This window comes from Arachis ipaensis, chromosome B2, assembly GCF_059453495.1.
Source record: "Arachis ipaensis isolate K30076 ecotype BB chromosome B2, ASM5945349v1, whole genome shotgun sequence".
NCBI lineage: Eukaryota > Viridiplantae > Streptophyta > Magnoliopsida > Fabales > Fabaceae > Arachis > Arachis ipaensis.
The window spans coordinates 57725500-57735469 of record NC_142437.1 but is presented as its reverse complement, the minus strand read 5'-3'; the positions used below and the strand labels follow the sequence as shown (position 1 = coordinate 57735469).

At 38.8% G+C, this 9970-nt stretch overlaps 1 non-coding gene across 1 annotated transcript; it reads right to left on the bottom strand.

Moving 5' to 3' along the window:
- Nucleotides 1-747: 747 nt before the first annotated feature.
- Nucleotides 748-851, bottom strand: LOC148573995 (small nucleolar RNA R71). The gene has a single exon (XR_015905545.1). It is a non-coding gene; the product is annotated as a small nucleolar RNA R71 (small nucleolar RNA).
- Between the last annotated feature and the right edge of the window lie 9119 nt (nt 852-9970).

The following is a 9970-nucleotide window of genomic DNA, read 5'->3' as shown; positions in this document are numbered from 1 at the left end:
AGGGATTGATTAGATTGACAATGATTAAGTAAGGTGTGGTCTAGATTAAGCACTTTTTCTTTATTTTTGTTTACTTTCTCTGTTTTTAACTAGCACACTAACTATTTGAGACTTTGTCTCTACTAACTCTCACTGCACTCAAGCTACAGAGTGCTCTTGTGTTTCTTGTTGTTGTGGTTTTATGACAGAAGCAAGGAGAGGGATCCCTACCTTCTGTGAAACTGACGAAAGAACTCTTCGAAGGTTAAGAAGAGAAGAAAGAGGGAAAGGCATTGCTGGAGAAGAAGATTCAGAGGAAGAATTCCAAGAGATGGAGGAACACTCAACAAACCCAACAAATCCACCAGCAGGAGTGGCCAAAAAGAATGGTCAACCACCAAGGAGAGTATTGGCTTCTTATACATTTGCAAATCCTAGACATTGTGGGAGTAGCATCCTTACCCCAAATGTCAATGCAAATAACTTTGAATTGAAGCCACAACTCATCACTTTGGTACAAAATAACTGCTCCTATGGAGGAGGTCCACTTGAAGATCCAAACCAGCATCTCTCTACCTTCTTGAGAATTTGTGACACAGTGAAGTCTAATGGTGTACACCCAGAGACATATAAATTGCAGCTGTTTCCATTCTCATTGAGGGACAAAGCTGCTCAATGGCTTGAAACCTTTCCACAAGGAAGCATCACTAGTTGGGAGGATCTAGTGAATAAATTTTTGGCCAAGTTCTACCCCCTCAAAGGATCATCAGGCTCAAGACTGAGGTGTAAACCTTCACACAAATGGATGCTGAATCTCTCTATGAGGCATGGGAGAGGTACAAGGCCTTAATTAGAAAATGTCCCCCTGAGATGTTTAATGAATGGGACATCCTTCAAAACTTCTATAAAAGTTTGACTATGAAGGCTCAGGAGGCACTAGATCATTCAGCAGAAGGCTCCCTACAATTGATGAAGACAGCAGAGGAGGCTCAAAACCTCATTGATATGGTGGCAAACAATCAATATTTCTTTGGCCATCAGAGACAATGCCAACCATCACAAAGGAAAGGAGTGCTAGAGTTGGAAGGAATAGACATAATCCTAGCTCAACACAAGATAATGCAGCAGCAGATTCAACAATAATTTGAGCAAATGGGAAAAAGGATTGATAGCCTCCAAGTTGCAGCAGTGAATACAAGCCAACCATCAACCACATGGGGGCAAAATAAAGAGAGTCAAGAAGATCAGCAGCAAGAACAGATTCAATATGTGAACAACCAAGGCTCTGGCCAAAATGAGGTTTATGGTGATACCTACAATCCCTCTTGGAAGAACCACCCAAACCTAAGATGGGGAGATAACTATACTCAAAACCAACAACCATGGCAAAGAAATTCAAACCAAAACAACTCAAGAAACAACCAAAATCACAACCAGCAAAACACTAACCCCAATCCATATAGAAAACCCCAAAACAACCACCCAAATTCTAGCTACTATCCACCCAATAACCAAATCACTAACCAAAGCACTTACCATCAACCTTCACCATCTCACAACCAGCCACAACCATCACAGGACACTCAAAGAATCTCCAACTTTGAGATGTTGCTAGAAAAGATGCTGAAGAACCAAGAGATAACAAGCAAGAACCAGGAAGCCTCAATAAGGAACCTAGAGAGGCAGATGGGGCAACTATCCAAGCAAATTTTGATTGAAAGGCCATCAAGCTCACTCCCAAGTGATACCATTCCAAATCCTAAAGAAGGAATGCAAAGCCATCCAACTGAGGAATAGAAAGATTTTGGTGAGCAACAAAGAAGATAACAAGAGGCCTACGGACAATGACAGGAAGCAAGCTGAAGAAGAGAATGCCAACAGCAAGGAGGAGATAACAGCAAGCAAACAAGCTCAAGAGAAGCAGGCTCAAAAAAAGGACGACCAGCCACAAGATCCAAGGAAAGGGAAGCAAGTAATGGAGGAAGCATCTCAAAGCCAGAAGCAGGTAGTGAAGGCTTTCACACCTCCCTTACCATACCCCTAGAGGTTCAACAAGGAAACCAAGGATCAACACTTCCCCAAATTCCTTGAAGTCTTCAAGAAGTTGGAGATCAATATTCCCTTAACTGAAGCATTAGAGCAAATGCCTCTATATGCAAAATTCTTGAAGGATCTCATTAACAAAAAGAGAAGTTGGCATGAGAAGGAGACCATTATGCTCACTGAAGAATGTAGTGCCGTGATCCAAAGGGGTATCCCACCAAAGCTTAAAGACCCAGGGAGCTTTGTGGTTTCATGCACCATAGGCAAGATGACATTGGAGAATGCTCTATGTGATTTAGGTGCCAGCATCAACTTGATGCCTCTCTCAATGATGAGAAAGCTTGCTATAGAAGAAATCAAACCTACCAGGATGTCACTAGTGATGGCTGATAGATCAATCAAGACACCCAATGGAATTGTGGAAAATCTACTAGTGAAGGTTGGAGAGTTTATTTTCCCTGCAGACTTTGTGATCTTGGACACAGAAGGGGAAGGAAATAACTCAATCATCTTGGGAAGACCATTTCTAGCTATAGCAAGAGCTACTATTGATGTAGAAAAGGGAGAAATGACTTTTAGGGTGCATAATGAGCAAATGATCATCAATGTTTTCAAATCAATGCAACATCCCTTTGAGCAAGAAAACTACATGAAGGTGGATATGATAGAAAGCTTGGTAGAAGAAATGTTTGAAGCCAATTATCAAGAGCACCAGGAGGAACAAGAAGAGGAAGTGGTAGAAATATCCATTGAAGACAAGAAAGAGGATAAGCCAAAACAGGAGTTGAAGCCTCTTCCTCCTCACCTCAAGTACGTGTTTCTTGGGAAAATAGAAGCCCTGCCAGTAATCATAAACTCCTCCTTGAACATGGAAGAAGAAACAAGGTTGATTGAAGTGTTGAAAGCTCACAAAATAGCCTTGGGTTGGACAATTGAGGATATCAAAGGCATTAGCCCAGCCATTTGTATGCATAAAATTCTGTTGAAAGAAGAATCAAAGCCTGTAGTTCAACCCCAAAGAAGGCTCAACCCAGCCATAAAGAAGGTAGTTCAAAAAGAAGTCATGCAGCTATGGAATGCTGGGATAATCTTTCCAATCTCTAATAGCTCATGGGTGAGTCCGGTTCAAGTTGTACCAAAAAAAGGAGGAATGACAGTCATCACCAATGAGAAGAATGAGTTTATCCCTACCAGGACAGTGACTGGATAGAGGATGTGCATAGACTATAGAAGGTTGAATGATGCAACAAGGAAAGATCATTTTCCTCTCCCATTCATTGATCAGATGCTGGAAAGATTGGCCAGTCATGCCTATTATTGCTTCTTGGATGGGTATTCTGGGTACAATCAAATAGTGGTGGATCCCAAGGATCAAGAAAAGACTTCCTTCACATGTCCATTTGGAGTTTTCGCCTATAGGAGAATGCAATTTGGGCTATGCAATGCCCCAGCCACCTTTCAAAGGTGTATGCTTTCCATTTTCTCTGATATGGTGGAAAAATTTTTAGGAGTCTTCATGGATAATTTTTCTGTCTTTGGCAATTCATTTAACACTTGCTTGCATCATTTAACTCTTGTTTTGAAAAGATGCCAAGAAACTAACCTGGTATTGAATTGGGAGAAATGCCATTTCATGGTTCCTAAAGGGATAGTTCTTGGGCATAAAGTGTCATGCAAAGGTATAGAAGTTGATAAAGCTAAAATGGAAATTATTGAAAAACTTCCTATACCTGTTAATGTGAAAGCAGTAAGGAGTTTTCTTGGGCATGCTGGCTTTTACAGGAGGTTCATTAAAGATTTTTCAAAGAAACCAAAATGATTGAGCAATTTGCTAATGATTGATAGCCCCTTCATCTTTGATGACAACTGCAAACATGCCTTTGAAACTTTAAAGAGAAAACTCATTACAGCACCAATTATCACACCCCCTGATTGGAACTTACCTTTTGAACTTATATGTGATGCAAGTGACCTTGCTATTGGTGCTGTACTAGGGCAAAAGAAAGATAAGCTGCACCATGTCATATATTATGCCAGCAAGGTGTTAAATGAGACACAGAAAAATTATACCACCACTGAGAAAAAGCTTTTGGCAATTGTGTATGCATTTGATAAGTTTAGGCAATACTTGATTGGTTCAAAGGTTATAGTATATACTGATTATGCTGCTCTCAAGTATCTAATGTCTAAATAGGATTCAAAGCCAAGGCTTATTAGGTGGGTACTGCTGCTACAAGAATTTGACATTGAAGTAAGAGATAGGAATGGGAGTGAAAATCAAGTAGCAGATCATTTATCAAGAGTGCCACAAGAAGCTAATCAAGATAGACCACAACAAGTAAATGAGAATTTCCCTGATGAGCACTTGTTCCAAGTTCAACAAGCACCTTGGTTTGCTGACATAGTAAATTACAAAGTGGGAAGGAAGATACCTCAAGAATTTTCCAAACAATAAGTGAAGAAGTTACTCAATGAAGCAAGGAAGTTCTTGTGGGACGAACCCTTTTTATTCAATAGATGCTCTCATGGAATGATTAGGAGATGTGTCCCTGAAAATAAAATGAAAGATATATTGTGGCATTGCCACGGTTCAGCATATGGTGGACACTTTGGACCAGAGAGAACAACTGCTAAAATACTGCAGAGTGGATTTTATTAGCCAACTATCTTCAAGGATACCAGGGAGTTTATTCATCCGTGTAATGAATGCCAAAGAGCTGGAGGATTAACAAGAAGGAATGAAATGCCTCAAAATTTCAGTCTTGAAGTGGAGCTAGTTGATCTTTGGTGCATAGATTTCATGGGGCCCTTCCCTCCTTCTTATTCCTTCAAATACATTTTGGTAGTAGTGGAATATGTCTCAAAGTGGGTGGAAGCAATAGCCACAATAACATGTGATGCACAAATTGTTCTTCAATTTCTAAAGAAGCACATTTTCACTAGATATGGAGTGCCTAAGGGACTTGTATGTGATGGTAGTGGTCATTTTTGTAACAAGAAGATGGAGAAACTCCTTCACAAATATGGAGTGATTCATAAAGTAGCCACACCATACCACCCACAAACCAATGGCCAGGCTGAGCTTGCAAATAGAGAATTGAAGAGGATTTTAGAGAAGACTGTGGGAGCAACCAGGAAAGATTGGGCCAGAAAATTAGAAGATACACTTTGGGCATACAGGACAGCATTCAAAACTCCTATAGGGAAGTCCCCTTTTCAGCTGTTATATGGCAAATCTTGTCACCTCCCTGTAGAGCTTGAACATAAAGCTTTTTGGGCCACTGAACTTCTCAACCTTGATTCTCAAGCAGCATGGGAGAAGAGGCTGCTACAAATAAATGAATTGGATGAGTTTAGGCTAGAAGCTTATGACAATGCCAAGATATACAAGGAAAAGGCCAAGAGGTGCATTGACAAGAAGATCTCAAGGAAGGAGTTCAAGCCAGGACAGCAAGTACTCCTGTATAACACCAGGCTCAAAATTTTCCCTGGCAAGCAAAAATCCAAATGGACTGGCCCTTACTTGGTGACAAAGGTTCTCCCTTATAGAAGCCTTGAATGGTTAGATGAGGCAACAAAAAGTCAGTTCACAGCAAATGGGCACAGAGCAGCACAGAGCAAAGTCTTACTTCGGAGGTCAATGGGACTAAGAAAAGGAGGTTCAGAATTTAAATTGATCAAAGAATGAAAGATGTCAAGCTAGTGACAATAAAGAATCACTTGTTGGGAGGCAACCTGACGTTAGGATTTTTACCAGTAAAGAATGTCATAAAAACAGTCGCGTTGTAGATATAGTCTCTAAACCAACAAAAATCCCTTCGTACAAACGTTTTGGTTGTCACAAGTAACAAACCCCTTTGAAATTGATAACCGAGTATTCAAACCTCGGGTCGTCTTCTCAAGGAATTACAGGGAGGTATGTTCTTATTATTGGTTATGAGTTTGTAAATTGGGGTTTCAGAAGTAAGGAGGGAATATGTTATATGACAAGTAAAATAAAATAATAATAATAAAATCTCTTGGCAAGGTATAAGAATTGGAATTCCTATCCTAGTTATCCTTATCAAGTGTGAAGAGAATTGGGTTTTAATCCCACTTGGTCAGCCTTTATTAAACAAAGGAAGGTTAAGTGGACTGATTAGCTTGATTCTCAAGTCCTAGTCAACTCCTGTGGAGAGACTAGTGTTAGAGCAATCCTAGCTAAAGCAGAATCTGCCAATTTCAATCACTTGCTGAGTTTGATAACTCAAGTACTACCAATCACTTGACCAAAGCCAAAAGGGAGAAAAAAATATCTAAATTAAATTGAAAGCAATCTTAAACAGAGCAAAGCAATCTTAAATCTGAAATACCTCAATTAACATTAATTAATAAAATTATATGTAACATGGAAGAGTTCATATATTAAATTGGGAAAATAAATAAAAATAAAGAACCTGGGATTGAGAACCACTCCTAAAACTAAGAGAAATCCTAAATCCTAATCCTAAGAGAGAGGAGAGAACCTCTCTCTCTAAAAACTACATCTACTCTTAAAATTGTGAATATGAGAGCATGTTTATGAATGGATGTATTCCTCCACTTTATAGCCTCTAATCTGTGTTTTCTGGGCCGAGAACTGGGTCAGAAACAACCCAGAATTCGCTGGTTGCGAATTCAACATGCTGAATTTCCGTCACTGAGATGCGGCCGCATGGAGCATACAGTCGCGTCGCCTAGTGTCAGAGAAACTATGGAATATTATATATCAAATCGAAGCCCCGGGCGTTAGCTTTCCAACGCAACTAGAACCGTGTCGTTTGGATCTCTGTAGCTAGAGTTATAGCCGTTTGAGTGCGAAGAGGTCAGGTTGGACAGCTTAGCAATTTCTCCAACTTCTTGTATTCCTTCCACTTTTGCATGCTTCCTTTCCATCCTCTGAGCCATTCTTGCCCTGTAATCTCTGAAATCACTTAACACACATATCAAGGAATTTAATGGTAATAAGAGAGGATTTAAACATAGGGAACTTAAGGCCAAAGAAGCATATTTTCAATCAAAGCACATAATTAGGAAGGCAAATGTAAAACCATGCAAATAGTATGAATAAGTGGATAAAGAGTTGATAAAATCCACTCAATTGAGCACAAGATAAACCATAAAATAGTGGTTTATCAACCTCCCCACACTTAAACATTAGCATGTCCTCATGCTAAGCTCAAGAGAAGCTATAAAGATGAAGATGAATGTAAGAAAGTATGAAATGCAACCTATCTATATGAATGCAACTACATGTGAAATGCTTCTACCTACTTGGTTAAAAGTAAATAAGTTCTCCAAGACAAACATAAATCAAATTCCACTAATTCAAATTATACAATAAAAAGCAAGTAAACTTGTAAGAAGACAGCTCATGAAAGCAGGGAACATAGAATCAAGCATTGAACCCTCACTGGTAGTGTATATCACTCTAATCTCTCAAGTGTATAGGGTTTTTCACTCTACTCTTCTCTAGTCATGCTTTCTAAACCTTGTTCTTCATCTAACCAATCAACAAATATTTAATGTACCAATGCAAACATCATGAGGTCTTTTCAAGGTTGTAATGGGGCTGAGGTAAAGGTAAGGATATATGTATGGCCAAGTGAGCTATAATATGAATCTTTAATTAACCTAAGCTCTCACCTAATATACATATATTCTATATACTTTTAAATTCATGCCTAGCCACCCATAATTCCCACTTTTGTATAATTCCCATACTCATGTACTAAATTTTCTTTAATTTTTATCACATGTGCATTGATCTTTTATTAAACTTAATATTGGGGTAATTTTGTCCCCTTATTTATTTATATTATATATATATAGATATTTTTTTCTCTTTTTTTTTTTAATCATAAAAGCAAGCATAACTTATCAATGCACATGGATTCTTCATTATTTTTCTATTTTGGTTTTTCATGAGTAGGTTCCTAAATTCCCAATATTCAAATAAATTAGAAACATGATACATTCCCTTATTAACCCATGTTCCCACAGTTTTCCCACACTTAATTGTTACACAATCCCTATCTTAAGCTAACCAAAGATTCAATTGGGATATTTAATTATTTTTCTGCTTTAAGACTAGTGATGTGGTAAAATACAGAACAAATGGATTAAAAAGGCTCAAAGTGGCTGACAAGGGTGATTTAAAGGGTAGGCTTATTTGGGATAAGTGAGCTAAAATCAAACAATGGCCTCAATCATATGCAAGCATGTAAATACACTAAATAATGGACATATAGATTGGGACAGAATATAGATTACAATCATAGAGAAGGAAACACACAGGAATAAAATATTTATGGTTAAATAATGTAACCATATAAATAAGCTCAAAATCTCACAGGTTTTGTGTTCTTTGGCTCAAAAACCATGTTCCAAATACAACTTCAAACAAGTTTTATCACAAAAAATTTTAATAATTGATTTAAATTAGTGAAAATTTTCAAAAATAGGGTCTTAAAAAGAAACTTATTATTTTAACCAAGCAGTGGCTAAATGCATAAAATCAAATAAACATGCAATTAAATATGCAAATGCAATAATGAAAAGAAAATAAAACAATGGTGTTGAGATAGACGAGTGACTAACCCATGGAGATCGGTATCGACCTCCCCACACTTAAAGATTGCACCGTCCTCGGTGCCTGCTAAGATATACAAGTGGACGGGCTGCTCCAACTGATGCCTTTCTCTATAGATTGTGCAGATTGACTTGCTGTGTCTCCCCATGTAAACGTCTTCCGATTCCCTTCTGGGTGGCCATCCTGAAAGAAAAAGGGAAAAAAAAGTAACCCAAAAATAAAGATAGAAAATAAATGAAGTATGGGTGGGTTAATGCCAAATAATGAGGGTCTTAATTACATGGTAGCTACAACATGCAAGTGAGAAAATAATAGAAGCCATGGCATGCCAGTGGTGCAAGATTTGAAACATAGGGGAGGAGAGTGTGGGTAATGAAAGACAGTAGAAGCTCATGTCAATGCAAAAAGGAATACAAATATCATAAAAGAATAGCATTGATTTAATATTACCCAACAGTGTAAACAAGTCACTAAGCACCAAATAATACCAGAAAAGTTGCAACAGTTAAATAAGAAAATCAACACCAAAGGAAAAAAAATAAATGTAGAAAAGAAAAGAAAAATATGCACTAAATTAAAATGCAATGATTGAAAGTATGCAAATAAATAAAATAAAATAAAAGAGAAGAAGAATGAGAATGAAAAGAAATAAAGTAAGAGAGAAAGAAGAAAGAAGAAAAGATAGAAGAAATTAGGATTGGGGGAGAAAAGATAAGATATTTGGCAAATTAGGATAAGCTGTGCGGCACAGTCGACGCGAACGCGTGGGGCACGCGGTCGCGTGACTTGCACTTATAAGGATTGACGCGGTCGCGTCGGTCACGCGGTCGCGTGACACAGTTTATGCTACTGGCGCGAGGGCAGCCTCGCTCTCGCACAACTCTCTGTTCAAAAATCTTTAATTGCCAAATATTGGGTGACGCGATCGCATGGGGCATTCGATCGCGCGAGTGGCCACTTAGTAGGATGTGACGCGGCCGCGTGGGGCACGCGGTCACGTGAGATGGGCTGCGCGTCCAGCGTCAGTCCAGCACCACTCTAGCACAACTTTCGGCTGTGCACCATTGTTACGTCGAAATCCTGGTCACGCGGCCGCGTGGGGCACGCGGTCGCGTGGGAGGCCATTATTCCTATATGACACAGTCGCGTCAGCCACTCTCTCGCGTGACTCTCTGTTTACTTTTCTTTTCTCCTAATGCACTTGTGACGCGTCGCGACGCTGCCGCGTCGCGTGTTTTTTTTTTTTAATGCAATATGTAGAATACAATGCTTAATGTGAATGCTATGAAAACTTCCAGGTTCAATGAAAATTAAAATAAAATAAAAACAAACAACATG